This window comes from Triturus cristatus, chromosome 1_2, assembly GCF_964204655.1.
Source record: "Triturus cristatus chromosome 1_2, aTriCri1.1, whole genome shotgun sequence".
In the NCBI taxonomy this organism is placed as follows: Eukaryota; Metazoa; Chordata; class Amphibia; order Caudata; family Salamandridae; genus Triturus; species Triturus cristatus.
In genome coordinates this window covers 963,070,784-963,088,223 of record NC_140580.1, presented here as the reverse complement: position 1 = coordinate 963,088,223, position 17,440 = coordinate 963,070,784, and the positions used below count along the sequence as shown (strand labels likewise).

Genomic DNA, 17,440 nt, shown 5'->3' with positions numbered 1-17,440 from the left:
GGTAGTGGCAGTGATAGCAATTTTTTTCGCAGTAAGGTCTTTCAGAATTTTAAAAACAGATTTAGAGGTGTTGGAGCTACTGTTGATTTCATCGGCATAATATGCCGCTCTTGTTCTGCACACCTTTCGGTGATAGGTTTTCTGGAGTAGGGCATAATTCTGTTTGAGATTGGCATCGTAATTTTTTCTCCAACCCCTCACCGCCTTTTTGCATTCCTTTTTCAAAATGGCTAGTTCAGAATTGTACCAGGGACTAGCCGTATGGGTACGGGCCTTGATCCATCTGGCAGGGATCAGGGTGTCTAGTGCCTGGGTGATCCAGAGGCAAAACTGGTCATAACCGCTCTTCGTGCAGGCCGACCGGAAGTGCCTGGAGGCCCCCACAATGAGTAGCAGGGAGGCGGCTCCGCCAGAGAAGGCAAGTCAGTAATGGCGTGTGATGCAGGGGGGTATTGAATTTTACAAAAGCACTCGATAAAAATGTGACACAATTTCACAACAGAAAAATAAAAATGCACTTTAAAACAAAAGCGCTGTCAGGCTCTTACTGCCCAGGTCAGGTCGCAAAGCGGGTCGGGGACACTGCCACTGTCTCCTTCCCGCAGCGAGCCACTGTCTCCTTCAGCCTAAATAGCCCAGAGGAAGTCAAGCACTAGAGCGCTAACCGCTCTTCGTGCAGGCCGACCGGAAGTGCCTGGAGGCCCCCACGATGAGTAGCAGGGAGGCGGCTCCGCCAGAGAAGGCAAGTCAGTAATGGCGTGTGATGCAGGGGGGTATTGAATTTTACAAAAGCACTCGATAAAAATGTGACACAATTTCACAACAGAAAAATAAAAATGCACTTTAAAACAAAAGCGCTGTCAGGCTCTTACTGCCCAGGTCAGGTCGCAAAGCGGGTCGGGGACACTGCCACTGTCTCCTTCCCGCAGCGAGCCACTGTCTCGCCATTAAGTCAGACCTTAATGAGGGGGTCACCAAGGATAAGTGGCTCTTTCGAAGCTAGTCAACGATATGAGTCTATGTTGCAAGTGTATATGATGTGCAGACCGTAAGACCTATGCTTCATATCCTGTACATTGTAGAGAGGACCTCGAAGCCCTGAACGTGACACTCTCTCCCACTGCTGTCTTATGGTTCTGGAAACCAGGACGGCATTGGGTGAACTGGACACCATAATGTCCATGACTCCCATGGTTTCTATGGTTTTGCGGCCAAGGCCTAACTCATGGGAGGTGATGTGAAAGCTGGTACAGGTACAGCACAACACAGTGCGTTCACAACCTGTAAAATGTAACAGGGGGTAGCGGGATTTTCCGAATTGTCGACTAAAATTAGGAGTAGGAGAAGAAGGTGGAACTCAGGGCCTGACCCAATCAGAGAAGGCCTGGGAGAGATTGGGCATTTCTTTAAGTGCTAGGTGACTCTTATCTCCCAGGGGTGGCTCCTCCACTAGGGCGGAGGGGCGTCGCCCCACTGCTTTATCGCAGTGCGAGAAGCAGAAATATAAGATGGTAATAACTATAATTTCATGTTTCTGCTTCTCGCACTGCGAGAAAGCAGAAGGATTTGGTTGAGGGCGGGTGGGTGGGCAGGGCTGCTCTGCGAGCAGGGCTAGTCAAGGGAGGAGTGGTGTGCCCACTCCTGAGGGCACAAGGACAGTCTGGTCTGCCCTCTGGGGCCGCCCAAACCAGTTTTGCGCACTCTGCCCTTTCTCCATGCAGGCTGCCATGCAGCCTACATGGAGAAAATGGCCTCCCCATAACCCCTTGGCTTGACGGCATCCCCACCAATCACAACGCTGCCATTGCAGCATTGTGATTGGCTTAAGAGAGGGGATGGAAGCTGCCTGCCTCCTGTACCTGTCGGAGGCAGAAGAGCAGGAGCCGAGAAAACACGGGACCCGGCCGGCAGACAGGTAAGTTTATTAATTATTAAATTTACCCCCACTACCTGCGCGATCTCCCTGAGCCCCCACTTGCGATTAATGCCCCCCACGATTGTTATCTCCACTGTTCAAATCATGGACTAGAGCAGCAGGAGCCATTAAAACATTGTCAAACTGGCTATCGTGTGCGGCACTGCTAGACTGCTTTCCACAGCCAACAGCAAGGCTGGAAGGCATTGGCGCTCAAAGGTTGCAGTGCATGTCTCAATGCAGAAGCATACCTAAAAAGAATCATGAGGCGCCAGTCCACAGGTGTCAAGGCCGCTATCCTGCCGGTTTACAATTATGAGCAGCAACTTTCTGCTAATACTAGCCATTTTCTGTTAGGAAAACCATCTTGTTTCGAGACTCAAACATTTATTCAGGGGCTCATGAACGTGGTTCTTACCACCTAGTCCTTTAAATTAGGATTAACCAACTTCTTAATCACAGTCATTCACCAATTAAAATGATTTTATTGGTCTTGCCATTTATATGAATCTCTATATGTTGCTGTGTCCCAGTGCAGTAGGTCGGATGCTGAATCTGGTGGTACAAAAACGTCCTTTTCAATTCCATCCTTACTCTTGCCTGGACTCATGGAGGCAGCTATTCTTGTTCCATGTCTCATTTACTAGACTATCCATGAAGATCATATTTCCTTTTTAAAAATACTTCTATCTACGGTTAGGTTCTACCGCTTTATGTTTACTTGTAATGGGGGGACCTACATTTTTTCTCCTCAGTGCTCCCCGGGAGATAAGACTTACGCTCAGCACAGCTACCAGAATGCGAGCATCTTGGAAGCTTTAAAGAGTTACACTATCACCACCAGTGGTCAACCTCACTCTAAAGATCAGACACTCACAGCTCAACGAATAATACACTGGCACCCAACTAGTTAAAACAACCACTTATAATCCTACAATGGAACACAAAGGCCACCACGCCCACAAAGTGGGAACAAAGCAATCAGGGATTGAACAGAACACAATACTACAAAAAAATCATCACTGGGCAACTTAACCTGTAAACAAACCCTGGGCCAGGCGCAAACACCCTTCCAGACAACTCAGGGTGCCCTGATGCCATGGCATGCTGATAAAGTAACATCTGCACTTGTCCTTGGTTCCTGGGTAAAGGACGCTTAATTGGCAATGCCAATCCGCTTGTCTTGGGGGAGAGAGTGCAGAACTAGCACAGCTCACACATTCCCCTGCAGCTCACCTAATGTGTGTTATTCTGCTTTTATAACTCTCGCCTCCTGCCAAAAGCTTCTAAGGACGAAGTGACTCCTCATAGACACAATCCTTCCTCTGTCCCTCTCACCATGTTCTGCAGCGGCAACATTGCGAGTTTTTCTCAAGATAGAACTGCCTGTTCCCTTTCTCTCTCCCTCTCCTCCTCACTAAAATGTTTACAAAGTGACAGCAGGTCATTAGCTGCATACAAAATGCTATAAGCAAAAAATAAACACAAGGAAAACCAGAATCTTGATTTCTCAAAGTAGCTAGGCATATGGAAATATGGTAGAAATTGTGTTCTAGTTAGGAAGAATATATATCTTAAAAATATGATTAGATGTGTTTAATACCCTATTTTGCAAAATGTTGAAAAAAAACATATTAAATGAAATTAGCAAATACTTAAAAAAGGTTGCTTCCCTGATAAAAAAAAATTGAAAAAGGGAGAAGAAATGGAAGTTGATTGGTAGGCAGAGAGAACTTATAGAGGTATCCAAGAGACAAAAGAGGAAAGTTAGCGAAGTAATTTTTTCATAGTCAAGGTATTCTTTATTAGGAGTACGATTACACACAGTGAATTTAAAATCTCTTGGTAATGGTATCTAAACAATGGGTCGTAGTTGTGGTGTTGGCATTCCTTATTTTCACAAACATTCCATCATCCTAGCTTCTGAAAGCTACCACTCTTTAGATGGAGCATTGGGCAGGAGCTTTTGATTTTACTAAAATGATATGCATATTATACGTACTTATAGGAACTTTCTGTCTACACTCTTCATCCATTTGTCTGTTGTTGTGTCACGTTATTCACCCACCCACTGAAGCATATAGCATGCAGCAGTGTGATAGCCCACTTCAGCCATTACCTAACTTCACCGTGAGTGACGGCATTCTACTTTTTCACAAGGAACACATCCACACATAAAGTAGGTTCCTTCAGTGACACAGGAACTACTATGGCAATGTGTGCTTTTTGAAGCCAAAAAATGCGTTTGCTTTTAGCATTAGTTTCCCCTCGCCCCCCAACAATAACATTTAGTAAAAATGAACACAAAATGAAACAAGCATGGACAGAGCCAAAGGCTGGCAGTCAACACCAGACCTATTGACAGTGCCAATGCTTTTTTAATAAAGTTAAACGGTTAATTATAGTTTCTGTTTTGACACGAAAATTAGAATTATGTACTTTAACATGCCTATCTTTAGTAACAATACTACCATTATTCGCAGTTTTAATCATTTTCATAAGTAATAGTTTTCATAATTGCATCCTAACAATGGAGCCTCTCATCCTTTAAGATATATCACCTGCAAGGACTCATTTTATCGACTTCTGAAGGATTTGAACCTGAAGTCTCACATCATAGAGGGACCGCTGCAGCATTTGAGTTAACTCACTGAACCATCTTACCAACAGTTGGTCAGTTTTTTGTTTTTTTACCTTACACAATACGGCATTTTTCTTGGTAGTCAACACATCATTGATTTCTAAGATTACCGTATCCTGCATCAGACATTTTACTCTAAACCAGGTACCAGCTCCAATAGTGACTCACTTCAAAAGGTTTCCATGAGGCACTTTTATAACTCAGCTAGAAATGATAATGTGATATTGGATTTTGACTAAATTTAGTAAGAAAATGTCGTGGCACCATTCCACAAGAGATAGACATGCTTAATGGCTTTCTGGAATCTTTTGACAAATCTGACCTGTTCTTTATGAAAGCTGCACAGAGTACAGGCCTCTTGTTGTCTCATGAGGCAGTGAATTACTCACTTAAAGAGGGGAGAAGCAGGAGTCCATGGTATACTGGTTCCTCATTAGGCACTCAGAACTCTATTGTGCACAGAGGTCCAGGCATACCAGGCGCAGTTTTTGACCTAACAATTCTTAAATAAAGCTGGGACATATAGAACTTGCACAGGAGTTACTGTTGCACACTCTACAGTAAATGTTAGGTAGACAAATATGCAAGGCACGTTCAACACGGATAGTTATTCTGACTGAAATCCTGCATTAGGGCCGAGCTGTCTTGCAAAGCTTGTATCATGGATACAGCTGATCTCTCCACCACATGTCACTGAACTACCCATGCTCCTGCTGGCCGAAGGGTATCCGTGGATTCATTCATTTTACCAAGGGGCAGTAATACTGCTAACTTGGTTGATGTTGGGGGCCTGAGCGGCCTTGCTATTTTGAGTCCAGGTGCCAATGTGCCCTGCAAGCAGAGTCTGGTCACTGAGATTGTCAGTTCACACGAGTGTGATAGAACAATTCCCCCATACCAGAAAAGAGGCCTTTTTGGGACAGCCGTAAAAAAACTCCTTCAAACAGAGTACTTTGTACCGAGGTGACCTCTTTAGCCTCAACAAAGGATGAGCTGGAAGGAGCATTAAACATGTTCACTCCCAGTAATCATCAAACATGTTCACTCTCGGTAAGCATCAAACATGTTCACCCCCAGTATGCATCATACATGTTCAATCCCAGTAATAATTAAACATGTTCACTCTCAGTAATCATCAAACATGTTCACTCTCAGTAATCATCAAACATGTTCACTCTCGGTAAGCATCAAACATGTTCACTCTCAGTAATCATCAAACATGTTCACTCTCGGTAAGCATCAAACATGTTCACTCTCGGTAAGCATCAAACATGTTCACTCTCAGTAATCATCAAACATGTTCACTCTCAGTAATCATCAAACATGTTCACTCTCAGTAATCATCAAACATGTTCACTCTCAGTAATCATCAAACATGTTCACTCTCGGTAATCATCAAACATGTTCACTCTCAGTAATCATCAAACATGTTCACTCTCAGTAATCATCAAACATGTTCACTCTCAGTAATCATCAAACATGTTCACTCTCAGTAATCATCAAACATGTTCACTCTCAGTAATCATCAAACATGTTCACTCTCAGTAATCATCAAACATGTTCACTCTCGGTAATCATCAAACATGTTCACTCTCAGTAATCATCAAACATGTTCACTCTCGGTAAGCATCAAACATGTTCACTCTCGGTAATCATCAAACATGTTCACTCTCAGTAATCATCAAACATGTTCACTCTCAGTAATCATCAAACATGTTCACTCTCAGTAATCATCAAACATGTTCACTCTCAGTAATCATCAAACATGTTCACTCTCGGTAAGCATCAAACATGTTCACTCTCAGTAATCATCAAACATGTTCACTCTCAGTAATCATCAAACATGTTCACTCTCAGTAATCATCAAACATGTTCACTCTCGGTAAGCATCAAACATGTTCACCCCCAGTATGCATCATACATGTTCAATCCCAGTAAGCTTTGTACTGTGATTTTCTAATTTGATGGCAGGGTCCGTAATGCAAGTAAAATTCAAAATATGCACTGAAATCATTTGAAATCCTCTCAGACTTGCTGAAAACAGTGTGAAGCTACTGGAATCAATCCCACTTGAAGAGTCTTGCAGCAAGATTGCGGGATCTATACATTTTCAGCCCAGTGGTGACTCGTGGTCTAACAGCTGTAGCAATCCTGAAATAAACTGAACAATACCAACCCAATGTAAAAGGCTACATGTGTATCATTTCTACCTATGGAATTGCGTGAGGATGGGGAATGAGGATGTCGCAGGTAACAGGACATGTTTTGTGAGACATCCAAGTAAGCCTAGGTGGTTCCTGTATGGCTGGCTAGTGATGATTAAGAAATAAGGACATACAGTATCCTGCTCTGTCCAGCAGAGGTTTGCTGCAAGAGTGAAATGAGTGTGTGATGCCAATTTGGTATGTTAGCTGGCACAAATGGCAGAGGAAGGAACAAGATGAGACGCATTCCTAAACCTAGATTGCCACCCAGCCAATTATCCCCATGGGTTGCAGCTTACCAAAGAAAATCAATGCAATCCCTGACAGGTTCTGTATCCCTGAGCCACACAATTCTAGAGGTGACATGCTCTGTATCCCAGAGCCACATAGTCCTCGAAGTGACAGGTTTGGTAGCCCTGAACCACACAGTCTTAGAGGTAACAGGTTCTGGATGCCTGAGCCAGCCAGTCCTAGAGATGAGAGGTTTGGTAGCCCTGAGCCACATAGTCCTACAGGTTCTGTATCCTTGAGCCACACAGTCCTAGAGATTACGGGTTCGGTAGCCCTAAGCCACACAGTATTAGAGGGGGCAGGTTTCGTATTCTTGAGCCACCTAGAGGTGACAGGTTCAGTATATGTGAGCCACACAGTCCTAACGGTGACAAGTTCTGTATCCATAAACCACACAGTCCAAGAGATGACAGATTCTGTATGCCTAAGCCCCACAGTCCTAGAGATGACAGGTTCTGTATACTTGAGCCATACAGTCCTAGAGATGACATGTTCTGTATACTTGAGCCACACAGTCCTAGAGATGACAGGTTCTGTGTCCCTGAGCCACACAGTCCATGAGATGACAGGTTTTATATCCCTGAGCCACACAGCGTTAAGGGTGTCAGGTTCTGAATCCCTGAGCCACACAGTCCTAGAAATGACAGGTTATGTATCCCCGATCCACACTGTCCTAGGGGTGACAGGTTCTGTATTCCTAAGGCACACAGTTCTAGAGGTGACATGTTCTGTATCCTTGAGCCACACAGTTCCATAGATGACAGGCTCTGTTTCCCTGAGCCAGTCAAATGAGCCACACAGCTCTAAGGGTGTCAGGTTCTGTAGCCCTGAGCCACACTGTCCTAGAGGTGGTAGGTTCTGTATCCCTGAGTCACACTGTCCTAGAGGTGGTAGGTTCTGTATTCCTGAGCCACACTGTCCTAGAGGTGGTAGGTTCTGTATCCCTGAGTCACACTGTCCTAGAGGTGGTAGGTTCTGTATTCCTGAGCTACACAGTCCTAGAGGTAACAGCCTCTGTATCCCTCAGCCACATAGTCCTAGAGATGAAAAGTTATGTATCCCTGAGCCACACAGTTCTAAAGATGACAGGTTCTGTAGCCCTGAGCCACACAGTCCTTCAGGTAACAGGTTTTGTCTCCTTGAGCCACAGAGTCCTAGAGATGACAGGTTCGGTAGCCCCAAGCCACACAGTCCTAGAGGTGGCAGGTTTGGTAGCCCTGGGCCACACAGTCCTAGAAGAGACAGGTTCTGTATGCCTGAGCCACCCTGTCCTAGAAATGACAGACAGGTTAGGTAGCCCTGAGCCACACAGTCCTACAGGTAACAGGTTCTGTATCCTTGAGCCACAAAGCCGTAGAGATGACCGGTTGGGTAGCCGTAAGTCACACTGTCCTAGAGGTGGCAGGTTTCATATTCTTGAGCCACCTAGAGGTGACAGATTTCGTATCTATGAGCCACCCAGTCCTAAAAGTTCTGTATCACACAGTCCTAGATGTGATAGGTTCTGTATCCCTTAGCTACATATTCCTAGAAGTGATAGGTTCTGTATCCTTGAGCCACAGTCCTAGAGGTGACAGGTTCGGTGTCTGTGAGCCACACAGTCCTAGAGGTGACAGGTTCGTGTCTGTAAGCCACACAGTCCTAGAGGTGACAGGTTCGTGTCTGTAAGCCACACAGTCCTAAAGGTGACAGGTTCTGTAGCCCTAAACCACACAGTCCAAGAGGTGACAGGCTCTGTATTCTTGAGCCACCCAGTCCTAGATGTGTCGGGTTCTGCATCCCTGAGCCACACAGTCCTAGAGGTGACAGGTTATGTATCCCTGAGCCACACTGTCCTAGGGGTGACCGGTTCTGTATTCCTAAGGCACGCAGTTCTAGAGGTGACATGTTCTGTATCTTTGAGCCACCCAGTCCTATAGATGACAGGTTCGGTATCAGTGAGCCACAAAGTTCCATAGATGATAGGCTCTTTATCACTGAGCCAGTCTCATGAGCCATACAGCTCTATGGGTGTCAGGTTCTGTAGCCCTGAGCCACACTGTCCTAGAGGTGACAGGTTTTGTATCCTTAAACCACACAGTCCTAGAGGTGACAGGCTCTGTATCCCTGAGCCACACAGTTCTAGAGATGACAAGTTCTGTATCCCTGAGTCACATAGTCCTTAAGGTGACAGGTTCTGTATCCTTGAGCCACACAGTCCTAGGGGTGACAAGTTTGGTAGCCATGAGTCACACAGTCCTAGAGGTGACAAGTTATGTATCCTCGAGACACTCAGTCCTAGAGGGGACATATTCTGTATATTTGAGCCACACAGTCCTAGATGACAGGTTTTGTATCCCCGAGCCACAAAGCTCTAAGGGTGTCAGGTTCTGAATCCCTGAGCCACATAGTCCGAGAAATGACAGGTTATGTATCCCTGAGCCACACTGTCCTAGAGGTGGTAGGTTCTGTATCCCTGAGCTACACAGTTCTAGAGGTTGCAGGTTTTGTATCCTTAAACCACACAGTCCTAGAGGTGACAGGCTCTGTATTCCTGAGCCACATAGTCCTAGAGGTGACGGGTTCTGTATCCCTGAACCACATAGTCCTAGAGGTGACAGGTTCTGTAGCCCTGAGCCACTCTGTCCTAGAGGTGGTAGGTTCTGTATCCTTGAAACACACTGTCCTAGAGGTGTTAGGTTCTGTATCCCTGAGCCACCCAGTCCTAGAGGTGACAGGTCCTGCATCCCTGACCTACACAGACCTAGATGTGAGAGGTTCTGTATCCTTAAGCCACACAGTCCTAGAGGTCACAGGCTCTGTATCCCTGAGCCACACAGTCCTAGAGGTGACAGGCTCGTTATTCCTGAGTCACACAGTCCTAGAGATGACAGGTTCTGTAGCCTGAGCCACACAGTCCTACAGGTGACAGGCTCCGTATCCCTGAGCCACGCAGTCCTAGAGATGACAGGTTCTGTATCCCTGAGGCACACAGTTCTAGAGATGACAATTTCTGTATCCCTGAGTCACATAGTCCTAGAGGTGACAGGTTCTGTATCCTGGAGCCACACAGTCCTAGGGGTGACAGGTTCGGTAGCCTTGGGCCACACAATCCTAGAGGTGACAAGTTATGTCTCCCTGAGCCACTCAGTCCCTGATGTGATAGGTTCTGAATCCATGAGCCACTCAGTCCTAGAGGTGGCAGGTTCTGTATACCTGAGCCACCCAGTCCTAGTGGGAACATATTCCGTATACGTGAGCCACACAGTCCTAGAGATGACAGGCTCTGTATCCCTGAGCCACTCAGTCCTAGATATGACAAGCTCCTTATCTCTGAGCCACACAGTCCTAGAGGTGACAGACAGGCTCAGAATCCATGAGCCACACAATCCTACAGGTGACAGGTTCTGTATCCTTGAGCCACACAGTCTAAGAGGTGACAGGTATGGTGTCTGTGAGCCACACAGTCCTAGAGGTGACAGGTTCGGTATCTGTGAGCCACGCAGTCCTAAAGGTGACAGGTTCTGTATCCCTAAACCACATAGTCCAAGAGATAACAGGTTCTGTATCCTTAAGCCACATAGTCCTAGAGGTGACTGGCCCTTTATCCCTGAGCCACATAGTCATATTTGACAGGTTCTGTATCCTTAAGCCACATAGTCCTAGAGGTGACATGCTCTGTATCCCAGAGCCACATAGTCCTAGAAGTGACAGGTTTGGTAGCCCTGAGCCACACAGTCCTAGATATTACAAGCCTTGTATCGCTGAGCCACACAGTCCTACAGGTAACAGGTCCTGTATACTTGAGCCACACAGTGCTAGAGATGACAGGTTCGGTAGCCCAAAGCCACACAGTCCTAGAGGTGGCAGGTTTAGTATTCTTGAGCCACCTAGAGGTGGCAGTTTCGGTATCTGCGCGCCCTGCCGTCCTAAAAAGGTGACAAGTTCTGTATCCATAAACCACACAGTCCAAGAGATGACAGGTTCTGTATATCTGAGCCCCACAGTCCTAGACATGACAGGTTCTGTATATCTGAGCCCCACAGTCCTAGACATGACAGGTTCTGTATCCCTGAGCCACACAGTCCTAGACGTGACAGGTTCTGTATCCCTGAGCCACACAGTTCTAGACGTGACAGGTTCTGTATCCCTGAGCCACATAGTCCTAGAGGTGACAGGTTCTGTATCTGTGAGCCACACAGTCCTCGAGGACACAGATTCTGTATCCCTGAGCCACACAGTCCTAGAGGTGACAGGTTCTGTATCCCCGAGCCACACCGTCCTAGAGATGACAGGTTCTGTATCTCTGAGCCACTCCTAGAGGTGACAGGTTCTGTATCCCAGAGCCATGCAGTCCTATAGGTGACATGTTCTGTATCCATAAACCACACAGTCCAAGAGATGACAGGTTCTGTATCCCTGAGCCACACAGTCCTAGAGATGACAGGTTCAGTATCCCTCAGCCACACAGTCCTAGAGGTGAATGATTCTGTATCCCTGAGCCACGCAGTCCTAGAGGTGACAGGTTCTGTATCCCAGAGCCACGCAGTCCTAGAGGTGACAGGTTCTGTATCCATAAACCACACAGTCCAAGAGATGACAAGTTCTGTATCCATAAACCACACAGTCCAAGAGATGACAGGTGCTGTATATCTGAACCCCACGGTCCTAGAGATGACAGGTTCAGTATCCCTGAGCCACACAGTCCTAGACCTGACAGGCTCTGTATCCCTGAGCCACGCAGTCCTAGAGGTGACAGGCTCTGTATCCCTGAGCCACACAGTCCTAGAGGTGACAGGCTCCGTATCCCTGAACCACACAGTCCTAGAGGTGACAGGTTCTGTATCCCTGAGCCACGCAGACCTAGAGGTGACAGGTTCTGTATCCCGGAGCCACGCAGTCCTAGAGGTGACAGGTTCTGTATCCCTGAGCCACGCAGTCCTAGAGGTGACAGGCTCTGTATCCCTGAGCCACGCATTCCTAGAGGTGACAGGCTCTGTATCCCTGAGCCACGCAGTCCTAGAGTTGACAGGCTCTGTATCCCTGAGCCACGCAGTCCTAGAGGTGACAGGTTCTGTATCCCTGAGCCACGCAGTCCTAGATGGGACACGTTCTGTATACCCGAGCCAGTCTCATGAGCCACATGGTCTCAGAGATGACAGGTGCTGGGTCCCTGTATCAAAGGTCTGGATGCCAGGATTCCTTGAGTGCTGTGTATCACCCACAGGTGGCTGGCGCAGTGACAAACTGAAAATGCTCGGACCCGACAACCAGTAACGACAAGAGGGGATGACTTGCATTGCATCAGATGTTCGCAGTATCATTGGGGAAGTGGCAACATACAGCTGTGCTCTCAGTGAGTGAGAGGAGTGACAGGAAATTGTCCGAGTAAGACTCAACCTACAGTGTGAAAGAGTGTGACTCCGGTGCAAATGACTGGCAGAGTTCGACAAGACCCCCAGAGGCGGGTGGCTGATACCCCACGGGAATATGAACGGGTCTAGGGCCGTAGCCTAGTCAGTAAGACTGGGGAGGGGGCGGGCGTTGCAACAACCACGCTGGCACTTAATGTTAAAATACATTACAGGACAAGCAGAGCGCACGAGAGGGGCTGAAGAGGCAGAGAAAAGGGAGAGGAATACAGATTGATAGGGGCAAAGTGAGGGAGAACAACACAATATTTTGTAAAATAGCCAACATTTTTAAGACTTTGAAAACAAAGAGAAGAGATAGTGTGCATGGGTTTTTGTCACTGTGTATGGAAAACGTCCTGGTGAAATCTGACAGACACATCACAATACCGGACTGAAAGCCCCTGTACCCAATAAATTACCTGAAAATACATTTATCAAGGGGCTGTATCACCCCCAAACAACACTCCCTCCCCCCCCCCTCCACCCCCCCCCCCCCCGATTCCACGCCCCTAATGAGCTCGGAGGTTTGGAAAATGATGACCCAACACTGAAGTGCTGACCCAATGGGATTACAAGCTAAGAGGATGGCACGAGGCGACCAAACCCCAAGTGGTGGCAGAGGGTGACTGAACCATGCAGGAGCGGGCAGACGTGATCTAGCCCTGGAGGCCAGGGGGATGGAAGAGACTGATCTACACCAGGTGGACTAGTAGGAATAAACACCCGTGGAGTGTTAGGCGGCGGGGTGGTGCCCTGGAATGGGACAGAACTGGAGGGGCGGAGATGTGGGACTGAGTCCCAGGGTGACTAGCACCCAATCCCCAGGTGGCACGAAGAGTTTGAGTTAAATAGGTGGCAATGTGTACCTGGGCCTGCTATGGGTTGGCACACAGTGAATGGACATGTGTAGGAACTAACAGTGTGTCTGGATCTCCAGTAGGCTGGCCCAGATATGGTGCTGGCAGAGAATGAGGGACTCCCCAGTGCGTGGCAGAGTATGACTGAAACCACCAGGGACTGAGGTGACACCAGCAGCAGTCCTACCTGCCTAGTGGCCGTAGGACATCAGTGACACCTTCAGCCAATCGTAACTTTTACAGATCCTCGCGTAAGAGCGTTTTCTAAGCCCACACTTACAATAGAAAATTAAACTCCAAGTCCCAGAATGCAATGTCCTTTACTCGTCCAGATGACATTATCCTCCAGCAAGTGGACAGTTAAGTTTTTTCATCAAATACATACAATGTATACACACTGGAGTAGACCAATCATTATCCCAGCGTTTCTCAGCCTGACACCGTGGGAACCTGCACAATGAAGTTGGAGGAAATTAAAAATAAGCTCACCACAGATTCCTCGGGCAGCAGGGCTTCCGTCTCTCTCTGCATGCAGCGCGCTCTCTTCAGCTCGTTGTTTCGCTCTGCGGGGAGCAGTCACTCGCCAGCCTAGCAGTAGAGTACTCCTGGGTGTCTCACTCAGCAGGTACTCTCACGTTGTGCGGACTCTCTTTCCTCCAGGATGTCTCACTGTGCAGCCTTTATACCTTGGGTGTTCCTTCTCCCCCGCGTCTCCCCTTCCAGTAATCTCTGTCGCTGGATGCCCTCTCCCCACAGCGCCCCAACTCCCCCCTACCAGTGGTGCACTCCTGCGCTCTTCACGTGGAGGCGGCGCGAGCTGCCACCTTCGCTCTGTGTGCGCTTCTGAGCTGCAGAGCAGCGTTTTATTCATTGATACAGGAAGTCTGGACAAGCCGTGTCAGCCTCGGGGCTTCCATTGCTGCTGAGTCGATGAGGGCCCGCCTCTCCAAGGAGAGGAGGTGGAAGCTGCAAAGGAACCCCTCCCTTCGCGCTATCTCGGAAGGGCTTCCCAGCGCTGTATAGCAGGCGCTGTAGCTCCGCTGATTACTCCACACGGCCGAGCCTCACCTTAGGCCTCCTTACAAATGCACGTTCATTGAGCATTAGTGACAGGACGCGTCAAGCAGCTGTTGCCAAAGTAAATACTTGTGGCACATAGAATAAAACAATGGTCCCAGATGTGGTCATTCATTGCTGTTCTGTGGTCCGTGCACAGAGGTGAAGAACTAAAGCACTCAGGCATTTAACTCTTAAATAAAAGTCCTTGTCAGCTTAATGTCGGAGGTGAGAACAAATTGTGTGTCTGAATGCTTTTAAATTGGAGAAGACTATAATGTAAATATATCCATTATTTGTAAAGCACACAGCTACCTCCAGAGAGGTGTCCCAGCACTGGGGGCCATCTTGGAAGATTAAGCGAGCTATTGTCCAGAGTCACATGGTGCTGGGCTGTTGCCGGCACCAGGGATTGAACCATGAACCCCAGGATCCAGAGGCAGTCACCCTGGCCTCTGTGCCACACCTCTTCCAAAATGAAAAGCTACTTGAATGATTAAGTTAACTCTTCATTTTAAATTTCTCCTGTATGTTATTTACATGGCACAGTGGCTACAGGCCACTAGGAGCAAGATGTTGCTGTTTGTATATGTGACACTCTGAAATAGGAGCACATTTAGATGAGTTCTGTGGCATTCATGTGAACAAAGTTAACTCTTCAGTTTAATTTTGTCCAATTTTAAAGTGTTGCCTTTACACACAGCAGGCATCTTGCTCCCAGTGGCTGGTGGACACGGTACCATATTTATAACTGATAAATAAAGCCATTATTTTATGTGGGAGAACTTTAAAGTGCAGAAAAATGTTCCATATTATGAATATTTGTGTAGAATTTTTTTGGCACCTTAAATATCTCCTCTTTTCTTTTAAAATGGTTGTGTTTGTGTTATTCATGTAATTATGCAAACACAAGGAGATGATGGACGGAGTGCTGAAAGTTTCAAACACTGACCCCCAGTCACAGATCTGGTTTGAATCCATCATCGTTCTTTAACTCACTTCGCCACCTCAGTTCAGACCCAGCTATATGCAAATTAGTCTTGACCCTGTGCCTCATTGGAACAGTCCAGCCCGAACTGCCAAACCAGGTCTTCCCTGAACCGGAAACAAGCATCCTGGGACCCGTTTCGGGGTAACACCCCTCATCAGCCAGACTAGCTTGAATCCAGTGGCAAAGTGAGAAAGGGACCCACTTCTGGACATACCCTGCCAAATTAGGTCAAACAAAGCAAACACAAGGAGATGATTGACGAAGTGCTGAAACTTTTCAAACACTCACCCCCAGTCACAGATCTGTGTTGAATATATCATCGCTCTTTAACTCACTTTGCCACCTCAGTTCAGACACAGCTATATGCAAATCAGTCTTGACCCTGTGCCCATTTGGAACAGGCCAGCCCGAACTGCCAAGCCAGGTCTTCCCTGAACCTGAAACTAGCATCCTCGGACCGGTTTCGGGCTAACACCCCTCATCAGCCAGACTAGCTTGAATCCAGTGGCAAAGTGAGCAAGGGACCCACGTCTGGGCATACCCTGCTAACTTATGATGAATAAAGCAAACAGTAGTCACAGATCTGGGTTGAATCCATCATCGTTCTTTAACTCACTTTGACACCTCAGTTCAGATCCAGTGTCTGAAAAGTTTCAGCACTCCATCCATCCTCTCCTTGTGTTTGCCATGTAATTATACCACATATGACAAAATATATGTCCTCTGTCACAAGTACGTATTGCATAGGCTCTCAGTCGTCACCCATACACATGCATCCCATTCAAACACACACATGTTCATGCACCCCCAAAGACAACTCTCTCACTGACACACATGGCAGCCCTGTCATGGTATTTTGTTCAAACCATAGTATCTGGCTCTATTAACATTAGGCTTAAAGTCAATGCGTGAATTGCTTGGCCTTCAGTAGTTGACAATACTTTTCACTCATGTTTTTTGTTTTGTTTAAGTTTGTTTTTATTGTTTTGTTTTGTTTTGTAGCTTTCAATACATCCGTCACATCCGTAAGTCCATTCAATTTACACTTTAACTTTGTGTTGACCATGCTAACATTACATTAGACAATTTAGACATTATCACTTATTAACTGAGTCAGGGTATCATTAATTGGTGTATTGTCTTGATGTTCGGATTTTAACGATAGCCAACTTAACTCAAATAACCCTGCCTTATGAAACTCTTGCATTACATCCATAGATCACCATATGTATTACGGCTATTATTCCCTGCATTTCATTCTGCTAACCCAACCACCCGCTCTGACATTATGTGGTGCGAGCTTAACTCTTTGTGTTTGCCAATGCCCAATGTATACGAGTTGTATGGTTTACCGCGGTGCTTGGGGGCGGCAATAATTTTTCTCATTAGACGTAGCTCTCACCACAGAAAAGGTTGGAGAGTGAGACCCCTGGTTTATATGTTTGTGAAACAGGGACATGTCTACCTTTTTAGAGCTGCTAAGTGTAAAGTGGATACACAGTACGCTTTGTTGAATAAGCACAGTAAGTAGGTGATATATTAATGCATTGTCACTTTGATTCCTTGCAACAGTATTTCTTCATGAGCCTGAAGGTTGCACCATTATTTCTTATTGTTTGACCACCTATTTACCAAAATGGATTTAGTCAAATACAAATCACTGCTCCCACTGTGGATGACCTGTCACAACCACTGCAATTAGTTATTTTGCAATCATGCTGGCCAACCATATGGATTTACATGTATACTGCCTCATTTTCAGCAGCCTGAAGCCTACAGATTTATTGGTGTATTCCTTTAGCATTTTTTCAGTGGAGACTGGCAGTGTTTAATTTGAGCCAGTGGTTTCCAGTGCTTGGCACTTGCACTTAATTGTCAACATCGGCACTTAATTGTCAACACAGGCACATACGGCAGTCTGCCACATGGTGGTGCTGTTTGTCCACTTGAGTGATGAGCACAACCACCGTTATTTCTTAACTCAATATTGACTGAAAATGACTAATACCTACTGCATACTCCAATTTGTAGCTTTGGGACTCCTGGAATAGTCTGCAGTGTCACACGTATAGGTGTGTGATGTTTAGTAGTT

General features: G+C 46.6%; 1 protein-coding gene across 1 annotated transcript in view; it reads right to left on the bottom strand.

The window, feature by feature from the left end:
- Nucleotides 1-14,140, bottom strand: part of LOC146868458 (uncharacterized) — a 443,450-nt gene extending 429,310 nt beyond the window's left edge. Inside the window, exon 1 of the mRNA XM_085610211.1 lies at nt 13,791-14,140. The gene's annotated coding sequence lies outside the window, so the exon portion shown is untranslated. The remainder of the gene's footprint in view (nt 1-13,790) is intronic.
- Nucleotides 14,141-17,440: the final 3,300 nt, after the last annotated feature.